Here is a 15738-nt window from a genome sequence, read left to right as displayed (position 1 = left end):
AGTGCGGAGGGGCAGAGAGATTCAGGGGTCCAAGTACAGAACTCACTAAAAGCTAGTGGACAGGTACAATAAATTATTAGAAAGGCTAATGGGATGTTGGCTGGAATACAAAGGGGTGGAAGTGATGTTACCGTTGCACAGAGCTCTGGTTAGACCCCCATCTGGAGACACTGTGCACAGTTCTGGGCACCGCCCCTCAGGAAGGATATATTGGCCTTGGAGGGGGTGCGGTGCAGATTCACCAGAATGATACCGGGGCTAAAAGGGTTAAATTATGAGTACAGGTTGCATAGACTAGGCTTGTATTCCCTCAGGTATAGAAGATTAAGGGGTGATCTAATTGAGGTGTTTAAGATGATTAAAGGATTTGACAGGGTAGATAGAGAGAAACTATTTCCTCCGGTGGGGGGAGTCCAGAACAAGGGGGCATGACCTTAAAATTAGAGCCAGGCCGTTCAGGGGTGATGTCAGGAAGCACTTCTTCACACAAAGGGGAGTGGAAATCTGGAACTCCCTCCCCCAAAAAGCTGATGAGGCTGGGGGTCAATTGAAAATTTCAGAATTGAGATTGATAGATTTTTGTTGGGTAAGGGTATTGAGGATTACAGAACCAAGGCGGGTAAATGGAGTTAAGATACAGATCAGCCATAATCTAACTGAATGGCAGAACAGGCCCGAGGGGCTGAATGGCCTTCTCCTTTTCCTATGTTCCAAGGCAGGGATCATATCAGCTCACAGCACTGGGGGGTGGGGCTGAGGGGGGAAAGTGCAGGTTCACACTCACTTTGCACACTCACTCTCACTGCGCAACCTCACTCTTACTGGGCAAACTCCACCCTGGACATTTGTCACACTGCTTGTCCGACATCCAGTACTGGATGAGCAAAAATTTCCTCCAACTAAATATTGGGAAGACGGAAGCCATTTTCTTCGGTCCCCACCACAAACTCTGTTCCCTCGCCACCGACTCCATCCCTCTCCATGGCCACTGTCTGAGGCTGAATCAGACCGTTCGCAAGCTTGGTGTCCTATGTGATCCTGAGATGAGATTCCGACCCCATATCCACCCCATCACCAAGACCGCCGACTTCCACCTCCATAACATCGCCCGTCTCCGCCCCGTCTCAGCTGATCTGCTGCTGAAACCCTCATTCATGCCTTTCTTACCTCTAGACTGGACTATTCCAATGCTCTCCTGGCCGGCCTCCCATCTCGTACCCTCCATAAACTTGAGCTCATCCAAAACTCTGCTGCCCGTATCCTAATTCGCACCAAGTCCCGATCACCCATCACCCCTGTGCTCGCTGACCTACATTGGCTCCCAGTCCAGGAATGTCTCAATTTTAAAATTCTTATCCTTGTTTTCAAATCCCTCCATGGCCTCGCCCCTCCCTATCTCTGTAACCTCCTCCAGCCCTACGACCTCCCGAGATCTCTGCTCTCCTCCAATTTTTGCCTCTTGCGCATCCCCGAGTTTAATCGCTCCACCATTGGTGGCCGTGCTTTAGGAACATAGGAACAGGAGGAGGCCATTCAGCCCCTCGAGCCTGTTCCACCATTCAATGTGATCATGGCTGATCTGTGACCTAACTCCATATACCCACCTCAGCCCCATATCCCTTAATACCTTTAGTTAACAAAAATCTATCAATCGCAGATTTAAAATTAACAATTGAGCTAGCATCAACTGCTGTATGGGGCAGAGAATTCCAAACTTCTATCACCCTTTGTGTGTAGAAGTGTTTCCTAACTTCACTCCTGAAAGGTCTGGCTCTAATTTTTAGACTCTGTCCCCTAGTCCTAGACTCCCCAACCAGCGGAAATAGTTTCTCTCTATCGACCCTATCAGTTCCCCTTAATATCTTGAAAACTTCGATTAAATCACTGTCTAGGCCCTAAGCTCTGGAATTCCCTCACTAAACCTCTCCGTCTCTCTACCTCTCTCTCCTCCTTTAAGACGGTCCTTAAAATCTACCTCTTTGACCAAGCTTTTGGTCACCTGTCCAAATACGTCCTTATATGACTCAGTGTCAAATTTTGTTTGATAATCACTCCCGTGAAGCACCTGGGGACGTGTTAATACGTTAAAGGCGCTATATAAATGCAAGTTGTTGTTGTTGTGTAACACACTCCTCCCAGTGTATTATCCTGTGTAATACACTCCACCCTGTGTATTATCCTGTGTAACACACTCCACCCTGTATATTATCCTGTGTAACACACTCCACCCTGTGTATTATCCTGTGTGTAATACACTCCACCCTGTGTATTATCCTGTGTGTAACACACTCCACCCTGTGTATTATCCTGTGTAACACACTCCACCTTGTGTATTATCCTGTGTGTAACACACTCCACCCTGTGTATTATCCTGTGTGTAACACACTCCACCCTGTGTATTATCCTGTGTAATACACTCCACCCTGTCCGTTATCCTGTGTGTTATTCGGCGTGTAACACTCTCCACTCTGCGTATTATCTTGTGTGTAATACACTGCACCCTATGTGTTATCCTGTGTGTAACACACTCCACCTGTGTATTATCCTGTGTGTAATACACTCTACCCAGTGCGTTATCCTGTGTGTAACACACTCCACCCTGTGTATTATCCTGTGTGTAACACACTCCACCCTGTGTATTATCCTGTGTGTAACACATTCCACCCTGTGCGTTATCCTGTGTGTAACACACTCCACCCTGTGCGTTATCCTGTGTGTAACACACTCCACTCTGTGTATTATCCCGTGTGTAACACACTCCACCCTGTGTATTATCCTGTGTGTAATACACTCTACCCAGTGCGTTATCCTGTGTGTAACACACTCCACCCTGTGTATTATCCTGTGTGTAACACACTCCACCCTGTCCGTTATCCTGTGTGTAACACATTCCACCCTGTGCGTTATCCTGTGTGTAACACACTCCACCCTGTCCGTTACCCTGTGTGTAACACACACCACCCTGTTCGTTATCCTGTATGTAACACACTCCACCCTGTATATTATCCTGTGTGTAACACTCTCCACCTGTGTACTATCCTGTGTGTAACACACTCCACTCTGCGTATTATCCTGTGTGTAACACACTCCACTCTGTCCGTTATCCTGTGTGTAACACACTCCACCCTGTATATTATCCTGTGTGTAACACTCTCCACCTGTGTACTATCCTGTGTGTAACACACTCCACCTGTGTATTATCCTGTGTGTAACACACTCCACCCTGTCCGTTATCCTGTGTGTAACACACGCCACCCTGTCCGTTATCCTGTGTGTAACACACTCCACCCAGTGCATTATCCTGTGTGTAACACACTCCACTCTGCGTATTATCCTGTGTGTAACACACTCCACTCTGCGTATTATCCTGTGTGTAATACACTCCACCTGTGTATTATCCTGTGTGTAACACACTCCACCCTGTCCGTTATCCTGTGTGTAACACACTCCACTCTGCGTATTATCCTGTGTGTAACACACTCCACTCTGCGTATTATCCTGTGTGTAATACACTCCACCTGTGTATTATCCTGTGTGTAACACACTCCACCCAGTGCATTATCCTGTGTGTAACACACTCCACTCTGCGTATTATCCTGTGTGTAACACACTCCACTCTGCGTATTATCCTGTGTGTAATACACTCCACCTGTGTATTATCCTGTGTGTAACACACTCCACCCTGTCCGTTATCCTGTGTGTAACACACTCCACCCTGTCCGTTATCCTGTGTGTAACACACTCCACCCTGTGCGTTATCCTGTGTGTAACACACTCCACCCTGTGCGTTATCCTGTGTGTAACACACTCCACCCTGTGTGTTATCCTGTGTGTAACACACTCCACCCAGTGCGTTATCCTGTGTGTAACACACTCCACCCTGTGCGTTATCCTGTGTGTAACACAGCGTTGAGTTTGCTGCATCCTTCACTGGCTTTCCTCCATGAGAATTACAGGGACCTGAGCTCTGAAATGGCTGACACTCGCTTGTCATTTCCACCCCCCCCCAGTACCCCGGTTCGCAGGAATGCAGTGCCGCACTGCGGAGAGAGAGGTTTGTGCGAGGAGCTTGTTCCCTGTCAGCCAGTCGCCGAGCCTGTCAAAAATGGCTTGGCTGAGAATAAATGAAAAAACGTAAAGGAGGGTTTGGGTCCCAGCGAGTACACAGTGATAAGCAGCGGGAGGCCCTGGTTTGACAGCACTCGCGATATTGTTCTGTCTGAGCAGCTTGCTCGGCACAAATTATATTGATTGGCAAGGACATCTGAAAAATATGAACAGAACACAAATACTGAATGTAAATTAATAGCAAACAAACCAAAATATTAAAAGCGAGACACGCATTTTTTTTAAAAAAAAAGAAACACCAGTCAAATTCTGTGTTTAAATGTAAAGTGCTGATTTATTTTTGAAGAAGCAACACACTCCTTTGCTTTCAGAGCTGCACAGTACCGAGCCATTCCACTCAGTAATACAACACGGCCCTGCTGAGTTTAACAAACACACCAGCGAACTGCACTTTAGTGGAATAACATAAAAAGACAACTTTTGTCTCCGCCCCCTCTCCACATCCCATTTGTCTAACCGCAGAATGACTTTACGTTTTTGCGCCGGCTGATTATTGCGTGATTTATTTAACGACTCTACGCATTTATACAGGGCCTTTGACGTGGAACGAAAAGGTGCTTCGCAGTGGCGTGAGGGGCGCCCGAGCCGAAGGAGGAGACGTTAGGAGGGGTGAGCCAAACCTGCTCAAAGAGGAGGAGAGGGAGAGAGGCGGAGAGGTTTAGGGAGGGAATTCCAGAGTGTGGGGTCCAAGCAGGTGAAGGCACGGCCGCCAATGGCGGGCTGAAGGGAGGAGTGGGCCATTCAGCCCCTCGAACCTGTTCCCGCCATTTAATTAGATCATGGCTGATCTGCACCTCAACTCCATTTACCCGCCTTTGCTCTATATCCCTTGGTACCCTTACCCAAATAAAAGTCTATCGATGTCAGTCTTGAAAGCTCCAATTGACCCCCAGCATCCACAGCCTTTTGGGGGGAGAGAGTTCCAGATTTCCACTCCCCTTTGTGTGAAGAAGTGATTCCTGATTTCCCTCCTGAACGGCCTAGCTCTGATTTTAAGATCGTGCCTCTTTGTTCTGGATTCCCCCCCCACCAGGCGAAATAGTTTCCCTGTACCCACCCTAAAGAATAACTTGATCATTTAACACCTCATTTTCTTTGGGTTCTGGGCACCGCACCTCAGGAAGGATATATTGGCCTTGGGTGCAGCACAGATTCACCAGACTTATAGGGAGAGGTTGGATAGACTGGGACTTTTTTCCCTGGCGAGTAGGAGGTTTCGGGGTGATCTTATAGAAGTCTATCAAATAATGAGGGGCATAGATAAGGTAGATAGTCAAAATCTTTTCCCAAAGGTAGGGGAGTCTATAACGAGGGGGCATAGATTTAAGGTGAGAGGGGAGAGATACAAAAGGGTCCAGAGGGGCAATTTTTTCACTCAATGGGTGGTGAGTGTCTGGAACGAGCTGCCAGAGGCAGTAGTAGAGGCGGGTACAATTTTGTCTTTTAAAAAGCATTTGGACAGTTACATGGGTAAGATGGGTATAGAGGGATATGGGCCAAGTGCAGGCAATTGGGACTAGCTTAGTGGTATAAACTGGGCGACATGGACATGTTGGGCCGAAGGGCCTGTTTCCATGTTGTAAACTTCTATGATTCTATGATTCTATGATTCTAATGATACCAGGGATTAAGGGGTTAAATTATGAGGTCAGGTTGCACAAAATTGGCTTGTATTCCCTTGAGTTGAGACGGTTGAGGTTTTATCTGACTGAGGTGTTTAAAATGATAAAGGTATTCGATAAGGTCGATACACAGGAACTACTTCCTCCGCTGGGGGGGGGAAATCCAGAACAAAGGGGGCACGAGAAATCAGGAAGCATTTTTCCACACAATGGGCAGTGGAAATCTGGAACTCTCTCCCCCAAAAAGGCTGTCGGCGTTGGGGGGTCAATGGGAGCTTTCCAAGATTGAGATAGAATCTTGCTGGGTGGAGGTGTCGAGGGATCTGGAGCAATGGGGTTGAGGTACAGGTCAGCCACGGTCTGACTGAACGGCGGAGCAGGCTCCAGGAGTGGGAATGGCCTCCTACGTTCCTGTGTATCCGACTGAGATCCGCTTGGGAACAGGGCAGGGATTCATCCCAAAACTCCCCTGCCCTCCATGGCCCAGGCCCCTTAATCAGAGAGCGATCTGACCAGCCCGAAATCTTTTCCTCAATCTTCTCCCATTATGCCTCTATCAGACGGGGCCACCCAGTGGCCTGGAGGAGAACTGCTCCCGTCTCCAAAGGGTTACGTCAGAGTGATGGGGTTGTGATTTGTGCAGGTGTTCAGACCGTTTGGGGCTGCTTTTGCTTGCCCCCAAAAGGCTGTTGCATAGATTTTTTTTTTGTTGGATAAGGGTATCGAGAGATACGGAGCAAAGGCGAGTAAATGGAGTTGAGATACAGATCAACCGTGATCTAACTGAATGGCGGAACAGTCTCGGGGTGGGGGGTGCTGAATGGCCTACTGCTATATTCTTATGTTGCCGTGTACCCTTATCTAACAAAAATCTGTCAATCTCAGTCTTGAAAGCTCCAATTGACCCCCAGCATCCACAGCCTTTTGGGGGAGAGAGTTCCAGATTCCCACTACCCTGATTACGCTCCTGAATGGTCTCGCTCTGATTTTAAGATATTGCCCTCTAACCTGATTACACTCCTGAATGGTCTAACTCTAATTGTGCCCTCTTATTCTGGATTCTCCCCACCAGGGGAAATGCCTTCTCCTAAATGGCCTGCAACCAAGGATAAAAAAAGGCCCACCTACCCTTTACGACAAGGGAGGGGCCACCTGCACCCCTCAGATGCTGGATCTCAATCCAGTATTCAGAGTCGGAGCTCTGGTCTCCGCAAGTCAAGGATGTCTGGTGTTGGCAGCCTGAACCCAACCCTTCTGACTCAGAGGCGGGCTTTGCTAATAGAGGCGTAGAGTACAAAAGCAAGGAAGTTATTGCTAAACTTTTATAAAACACTGGTTAGGTCTCAGCTGGAGTATTGTGTCCAATTCTGGGCACCACACTTTGGAAGGACGTCAAGGCCTTAGAGAGGGTGCAGAAGAGATTTACTAGAATGTTACCAGGGATGAGGGACTTCAGTTATGTGGAGAGACTGGAGAAGCTGGGGCTGTCCTTAGAGCAGAGAAGGTTTAAGGGGAGATTTGATAGAGGTGTTCAAAATCATGAACAGTTTTGATAGAGTAAATAAGGAGAAACTGTTTCCAGTGGCAGAAGGGTCAGTAACCAGAGGACACAGATTTAAGGTGATTGGCAAAAGAACCAGAGGTGACACGAGGAAACATTTTTTTTACGCAGCGAGTTGTGATGATCTGGAATGCACTGCCCGAAAGGGCGGTGGAAGCAGATTCAATAGTAACTTTCAAAAGGGAATCGGATAAATACTTGAAGGCAAAAAATTACAGGGCCATGGGGAAAGAGCAGGGGAGTGGGACTAATTGGATAGCTCTTTCAAAGAGCCAGCACAGGCACGATGGGCCGAATGAATGGCTTCCTCCTGTGCTGTACCTACTCTGATACTACCCCTGAGCCCAGTGGTCACTCCGTCCAGATGTGAGTCCCCCGCTAGATATTATCCCAGTATTCAGAGACCTAATTTTAGTCTCCACTTGCCAGGACTGTCTGGAGTTTGAACCCTTCACCTTCTGCCTCAGAGGTGGAGACTCTAACACTAATGCAAAGGGCTCAACTTTGAGCACGAGCGGTAGAATTGTGGGGGAGACCAAAACTAGGGGCCATTAATATAAGATAGTCATTAATAAATCCAATAGGGAATTCAGGAGAAACTTCTTTACTCAGAGAGTGGTGAGAATGTGGAACTCACTACCACAAGGAGTAGTTGAGGTGAATAGCATAGATACATTTAAGGGGAAGCTAGATAAACACATGAGGGAGAAAGGAATAGAAGGATATGCTGATAGGGTGAGATGAAGTAGGGTGGGAGGAGGCTCGTGTGGAGCATAAACACCAGCATGGACCTGTTGGGCCGAATGGCCTGTTTCTGTGTAATTCTATGTAAACTATATTAATAAAGAGACGAATCCTCTTGTCTCATCCTTCGAACATTCCAAGGACGTGAGAAAATTCCACTCGGAATAATAAACTCTGACTAAGACCATCAGCAGTCTCCTGTCCTTCCCTCCACTCAATGGCTCTTTGTAGTTGGTGTCCTGTGACCTCCTGTCCTCTATAATCCAGATCCTGTTGCTTTAGGTGCTGTCAAACATCACTTTAATTGCTGCCCAGCGAGCTTTCTGATCACCAAACCCTTCCCTTATATAAAGTTTACTTTACAAGGACTGAGTGGGGCCTTTGCTGAACCTCTTCTGTTTGATTTATTGTATTTTATTTCTGTTCCCTTTCCTGGCTCTTGCTGAGGGGCAGTTGCTTCAGCACCAGGTTTCCCATTGCTCCTGTGCGAGCTGTGACCAGAGTGGTCTTCTGGCCCCTCGCTCCCCTCCATCACCCCCTGGATCCCACCAGAAGCGGGCTGGACCAGGAAATGAGCTGGCACGCCCAGTCCCAGGAGCAGCGGCAATCTCCATCCGAACCATCGGAGATCAGCTTCTGGAAGGTCACATAGAATTTACAGCACAGAAACAGGCCACTCGGCCCAACTGGTCCATGCTGGCGTTTATGCTCCTCCCTCCCGACTTCATCTCACCCCATCAGCATATCCTTCTATTCCTTTCTCCCTCATGTCTTCATCTAGCTCTCCTTTAAATGCATCTACGTTATTCGCCTCAACTATTCCTTGTGGTAGCAAGTTCCACATTCTCACCACTCTCTGGGTAAAGAAGTTTCTCCTGAATTCCCCATTGGATTTATTAGTGACTATCTTATATTTATGACCCCTAGTTCTGGTCTCTCCCGGGGGGGGGGGGGATGAGGGGTTAAAAATGAAGAGGTGAAATGTACCTACCTTGTATTCAGCATGACCCCCAGGACGCCCACTGACCCTTTGGGGTTAGGGGTCAGGCAATGACGTTATGTGAGTGTTATTAATTGTATCCATGTGATTTATATCAATTGGTGTTAATTGTATTCATGTGGTGCGTATCAATTGGGGACTGTCTTGTATCCATTTATATGAGAGCTGATCTAGGGTGTGGAGTGGGTAATGTGGGTCTCTGTGAATAGAGGCTTGGAAGCAACTGAGGACCAGGCTCCAGTATTCCATCCTTCACCACTGGGCTATCCAGCTTTGCTGAGGCAAAATGAGGCGATTGGCCAGTAATTGCCCCTCCCACCTCATTAGCGACGAGTCCACACCAAGTGCGGGCACAGGCCCAGCCCCGACCTTTCACCTCCCCCTCCCCCCTCCCACTCATCTCTCCCCCACCCCCACCCCTCACCAGGAAATACCTGGAAATCCCATGGCAACGAGAGGAGGTGGAGACCTTGTGAAGTGGGCCTTCGCCCCTGCCTACTGACCTGCGCATCCTGGGGAAATGGGCATTCCACAGGCGCACGGCTCAGGAAAATTGTCCCTGGTGATGAGGGCTGGATATTCGACTGTGGAGGCGGTGTCACAGCTGAGACCGATCCCGGTCACACACCCCCCCCCCCTTACCCACTTTCCAGCAGACCTCGCTGGATAGAGATCAGGGACAGGTGCCTTGGCGGGGTATATCCCTTCTTAACTCAGAGGTGCTAAGGTCAATTATAGCACTCAGGCCTCCATCAACATTGCATGTTATATCCCAACAAAGTCTGTGTCTATTACATTATCACGGGTTAGACTCCCACTCAAGCCTGTTACCACAACAACAACAACTTGCATTTAGTAGTAAAACGTCCCAAGGCACCTCACAGGAGCGATTATCAAACATAATTTGACACCGAGCCACATAAGGAGATATTAGGACAGGTGACCAAAAGCTTGGTCAAAGAGGTAGGTTTTAAGGAGCGACTTAAAGGAGGAAAGAGAGGTGGAGAGGTTTAGGGAGGGAATTCCAGAGCTTAGGGCCTGGGCAGCTGAAGGCACGGCCGCCAATGGTGGGGGCGATGAAAATCGGGGATGCGCAAGAGGCCAGAATTGGAGGAGCGCAGAGATCTCGGGAGGTTGTAGGGCTGGAGGAGGTTACAGAGATAGGGAGGGGCGAGGCCACGGAAGGATTTGAAAACCAGGGTGAAAATTTTAAATTCGAGGCGTTGCTGGACCAGGAGCCGATGTAGATCAATGAGCACAGGGGGGTGATGGTGCTAGTTAGGTTACGGGCAGCAGAGTTTTGGGTGAGGCCGGCCAGGAAACAATAATGGCAAACTTTCTAACATATAGACTGAGACGGCAAAGGTGCTTTTTTAAACTTGTATTTTGAAACTGTCTCTTTAAGGGGTACCAATGGTGAGACTGTCTCTTTAAGGGGATACTGATGGTGAAACTGTCTCTCTAAGGGGTACCTATGGTGAAACTGTCTCTTTAAGGGGTACCAATGGTGGGACTGTCTCTTTAAGGCATACCAATGGTGAGACTGTCTCTTTAAGGGGATCTGACGGTGAGACTGCCTCCCTTTAAGGGGTATCGATGGTGGGACTGTCTCTTTAAGGGGTACCGATGGTGGGACTGTCTCTTTAAGGGGATCTGATGGTGAGACTGTCTCTTTAAGGGTCCTCTTTTGAGACCATCTTTGAAATTCTTGCTGTCCATTAAGCAATCTCTTACGAGCACCGGTTAGATTGGAGGAGCGGATGTGAAGAAAGTTCCGGAGACACAGCCACTGGTGCTTTCTCTGCCAGCAGAAGCCCTTCATAAATCTTAATTGTTTGGTTAAGGGAAGTAGTATAAGCAAATTGTGTTTGCTCTCGGTCATTACATTGATGTGATCGGGCAGGGAAAGGGTTAAGACAACTGTCAAAACAAAGCTGTAAATACACTCTCGTTACATTTGTCACATTGTTTGCTATGAGAGCTGGGGTAATTACTCCAGAAGTAATGGGTGCCACTTGATGACAGCTGCGAGATCTGGTCTAAAGTAAGACGTGCAATTCTTGTCATTGTCGTCTCCATAGCAACCTCTTTTTTTTTAGTCTTCCCCACCTGTCACGAGCCGTAGCAGAAATGTGAAAGTCAAGTAATCAGATCCCCGGTGGCCTGACAAACTCGAGAACCAAGTGTACTTGACCACTTGAGTTTGAAGCCTGAGGCCTACCTACCTCCAGCACGCTCACCTCTCGCTTTCTTTCCGTTGCTGGGGCGATTTTTTCTTCGACATTGAGTCATAGAGTCATAGAGTCATAGAGTTATACAGCACGGATAGAGGCCCTTCGGCCCATCGTGTCCGCGCCGGCCATCAGCCCTGTCTGGTTGGGGCTGTTTTCTCCAGAAAAGAGAGGACTGAGGGGTGACCTGAGAGAGGCCTTTAAAATTATAAAGGGTTTCGATAGGGAAAATGTAGAGAAGATGTTTCCACTTAGGAACATAGGAACAGGAGGAGGCCATTCAGCCCCTCGTGCCTGCTCCGCCATTTGATAAGATCATGGCTGATCCGTGATCCAACTCCATATACCTGCCTTTGGCCCATATCCCTTAATACCTTTGGTTGCCAAAAAGCTATCTATTTCAGATTTAAATTTAGCATCAATTGCCGTTTGCGGAAGAGAGTTCCAAACTTCTACCACCCTTTGTGTGTAGAAATGTTTTCTAATCTCACTCCTGAAAGGTCTGGCTCTAATTTTTAGACTGTGCCCCCGACTCCTGGACTCCCCAACCAGCGGAAATAGTTTCTCTCTATCCACCCTATCTGTTCCCCTTAATATCTTATAAACTTCGATCAGATCACCCCTTAACCTTCGAAACTCCAGAGAATACAACCCCAATTTGTGTAATCTCTCCTCGTAACTTAACCCTTGAAGTCCGGGTATCATTCAAGTAATCATTCTTGTGGGGAGACTACAACTAGGGGCCATAAATATAAGATAGTCATTAATAAATCCAATAAGGAATTCAAGAGAAACTTCCTTACTCAGAGAGTGGTGAGAATGGGGAACTCACTATCACATTTTTTTTTTATTATTCGTTCACGGGATGTGGGCGTCGCTGGCAAGGCCGGCATTTATTGCCCATCCCGAATTGCCCTCGAGAAGGTGGTGGTGAGCCGCCTTCTTGAACCGCTGCAGTCCGTGTGGTGACGGTTCTCCCACAGTGCTGTTAGGAAGGGAGTTCCAGGATTTTGACCCAGCGACAATGAAGGAACGGCGATATATTTCCAAGTCGGGATGGTGTGTGACTTGGAGGGGAACGTGCAGGTGGTGTTGTTCCCATGCGCCTGCTGCCCTTGTCCTTCTAGGTGGTAGAGGTCGCGGGTTTGGGAGGTGCTGTCGAAGAAGCCTTGGCGAGTTGCTGCAGTGCATCCTGTGGATGGTGCACACTGCAGCCACTGTGCGCCGGTGGTGAAGGGAGTGAATGTTTAGGGTGGTGGATGGGGTGCCAATCAAGCGGGCTGCTTTATCTTGGATGGTGTCGAGCTTCTTGAGTGTTGTTGGAGCTGCACTCATCCAGGCAAGTGGAGAGTATTCCATCACACTCCTGACTTGTGCCTTGTAGATGGTGGAAAGGCTTTGGGGAGTCAGGAGGTGAGTCACTCGCCGCAGAATACCCAGCCTCTGACCTGCTCTCGTAGCCACAGTATTTATATGGCTGGTCCAGTTAAGTTTCTGGTCAATGGTGACCCCCAGGATGTTGATGGTGGGGGATTCGGCGATGGTAATGCCGTTGAATGTCAAGGGGAGGTGGTTAGACTCTCTCTTGTTGGAGATGGTCATTGCCTGGCACTTATCTGGCGCGAATGTTACTTGCCACTTATGAGCCCAAGCCTGGATGTTGTCCAGGTCTTGCTGCATGCAGGCTCCGACTGCTTCATTATCTGAGGGGTTGCGAATGGAACTGAACACTGTGCAGTCATCAGCGAACATCCCCATTTCTGACCTTATGATGGAGGGAAGGTCATTGATGAAGCAGCTGAAGATGGTTGGGCCTAGGACACTGCCCTGAGGAACTCCTGCAGCAATGCCCTGGGGCTGAGATGATTGGTCTCCAACAACCACTACCATCTTCCTTTGTGCTAGGTATGACTCCAGCCACTGGAGAGTTTTCCCCCTGATTCCCATTGACTTCAATTTTACTTGGGCTCCTTGGTGCCACACTCGGTCAAATGCTGCCTTGATGTCAAGGGCAGTCACTCTCACCTCACCTCTGGAATGAGGTCTGGAGCCGAGTGGTCCTGGCGGAACCCAAACTGAGCATCGGTGAGCAGGTTATTGGTGAGTAAGTGCCGCTTGATAGCACTGTCGACGACACCTTCCATCACTTTGCTGATGATTGAGAGTAGACTGATGGGGCGGTAATTGGCCGGATTGGATTTGTCCTGTTTTTTGTGGACAGGACATACCTGGGCAATTTTCCACATTGTTGGGTAGATGCCAGTGTTGTAGCTGTACTGGAACAGCTTGGCTGGAGGCGCAGCTAGTTCTGGAGCACAAGTCTTCAGCACTACAGCTGGGATGTTGTCGGGGCCCATAGCCTTTACTGTATCCAGTGCACTCAGCCGTTTCTTGATATCACGTGGAGTGAATCGAATTGGCCGAAGACTGGCTTCCGTGACGGTGGGGATATCGGGAGGAGGCTGAGATGGATTATCCACTCGGCACTTCTGGCTGAAGATGGTTGCAAACGCTTCAGCCTTGTCTTTTGCACTCACGTGCTGGACTCCGCCATCATTGAGAATGGGGATGTTTGCAGAGCCTCCTCCTCCCATTAGTTGTTTAATTGTCCACCACCATTCACGACTGGATGTGGCAGGACTGCAGAGCTTTGATCTGATCCGTTGGTTGTGGAATCGCTTAGCTCTGTCTATAGCATGTTGCTTCCGCTGTTTAGCATGCATGTAGTCCTGAGTTGTTGCTTCACCAGGTTGGCACCTCATTTTTCGGTACGCCTGGTGCTGCTCCTGGCATGCTCTTCTACACTCCTCATTGAACCAGGGTTGATCCCCTGGCTTGTTGGTAATGGTAGAGTGAGGAATATGCCGGGCCATGAGGTTACAGATTGTGCTGGAATACAATTCTGCTGCTGCTGATGGCCCACAGCGCCTCATGGATGCCCAGTTTTGAGCTGCTAGATCTGTTCTGAATCTATCCCATTTAGCACGGTGGTAGTGCCACACAACACGTTGGATGGTGTCCTCAGTGCGAAGACGGGACTTCATCTCCATGAGGACTGTGCGGTGGTCACTCCTACCAACACTGTCATGGACAGATGCATTTGCGACAGGTCGATTGGTGAGGACGAGGAGTAGTTGAGGCGAAGTTTATAAGATATTAAGGGGAACAGATAGGGTGGATAGAGAGAAACTATTTCCACTGGTTGGGGCTTTTAGGAGTAGGGGGCACAGTCTACAAATTAGAGCCAGACCTTTCAGGAGCGAGATTAGAAAACATTTCTACACACAAAGGGTGGTAGAAGTTTGGAACTCTCTTCCGCAAACGGCAATTGATACTGGCTCAATTACTAAATTTAAATCTGAGATAGATAGCTTTTTGGCAACCAAAGGTATTAAGGGATATGGGCCAAAGGCAGGTATATGGAGTTAGATCAAAGATCAGCCATGATCTTATCAAATGGCGGAGCAGGCACGAGGGGCTGAATGGCCTACTCCTGTTCCTATGTTCCTATGAATAGCACAGATGCCTTTATGGGGAAGCTAGATGAACTCGTGAGGGAGAAAGGAATAGAAGGATGTGTTGATTCGGTGGGAAGAGGTCATCAGAGTGGGAGGAGGCTCGTGTGGAGCATCTACACCAGCATAGACCAGTTGGGCCGAACGGCCTGTTTCTGGGCTGTACATTCTATGTCATTCTACGGGTTCTGGGATGCGGCCTGCTCGAGAGACGCACCGCACGCTTCGGAGTCATGTCACGTCTCGAATGGGATACGGGGAAAGGGCAGAAGGGAATCAGAACCCTGACCCCTGCAGGTCGCTCTGTGCCTTGTTGGCAGCTGATTGCAGGGTGGAATTCAGAGCGGCAGAGAAGCAATTCCTCACTCAGGCCTTGCCTCTCCTAAAAGCACGATATATTACGAGGGGAGAGCAGTGACCGCACTCCAGGCGTGTGTCAGCCTTGGCTCAGTGGCCTAGCACTCCCTTTCGCCTCTGAGTCAGAAGGTCGTGGGTTCAAGTCCCACTCCAGAGACAAATGATTTTTTTTTTAGAAACTGAGTAATACTTTTGTTTATTAGTTATAGAAATATTGGAGATGGGGGGAAAAAAGGCTGTTTGACCGGGCGGGGCGGTTGGAGAGGCGAGAGGTCATGTGATAAAACCTCCAGGAATATGTCCAACCAGAGTTGGCAACCTCTAATTCACAGCCAAGCTCAGAAGGAGGAGAATCCGTCCTCCTCCCTGCATCCTCACTGCGTTGAAATGGTGGGATTGAAATTCCTTACTGAGCTTAGGAATTCCGGACCTGCTGGACTGAAAGGTAACAGCAGCGGGATCGTGAGATCGTGGCTAGTCCCAATCCAGTTTCCTTTCCCAATTGTCTCCCCTCCTCTCCTGAGGGGACCTGGGGTACAGGCGCTGGCAACGCTTGGGGAACTCCGGCCCCGACTGCCCG

This window comes from Heptranchias perlo, chromosome 1 (assembly GCF_035084215.1).
Source record: "Heptranchias perlo isolate sHepPer1 chromosome 1, sHepPer1.hap1, whole genome shotgun sequence".
Classification (NCBI taxonomy): Eukaryota; Metazoa; Chordata; class Chondrichthyes; order Hexanchiformes; family Hexanchidae; genus Heptranchias; species Heptranchias perlo.
This window is presented reverse-complemented; position numbering follows the sequence as displayed.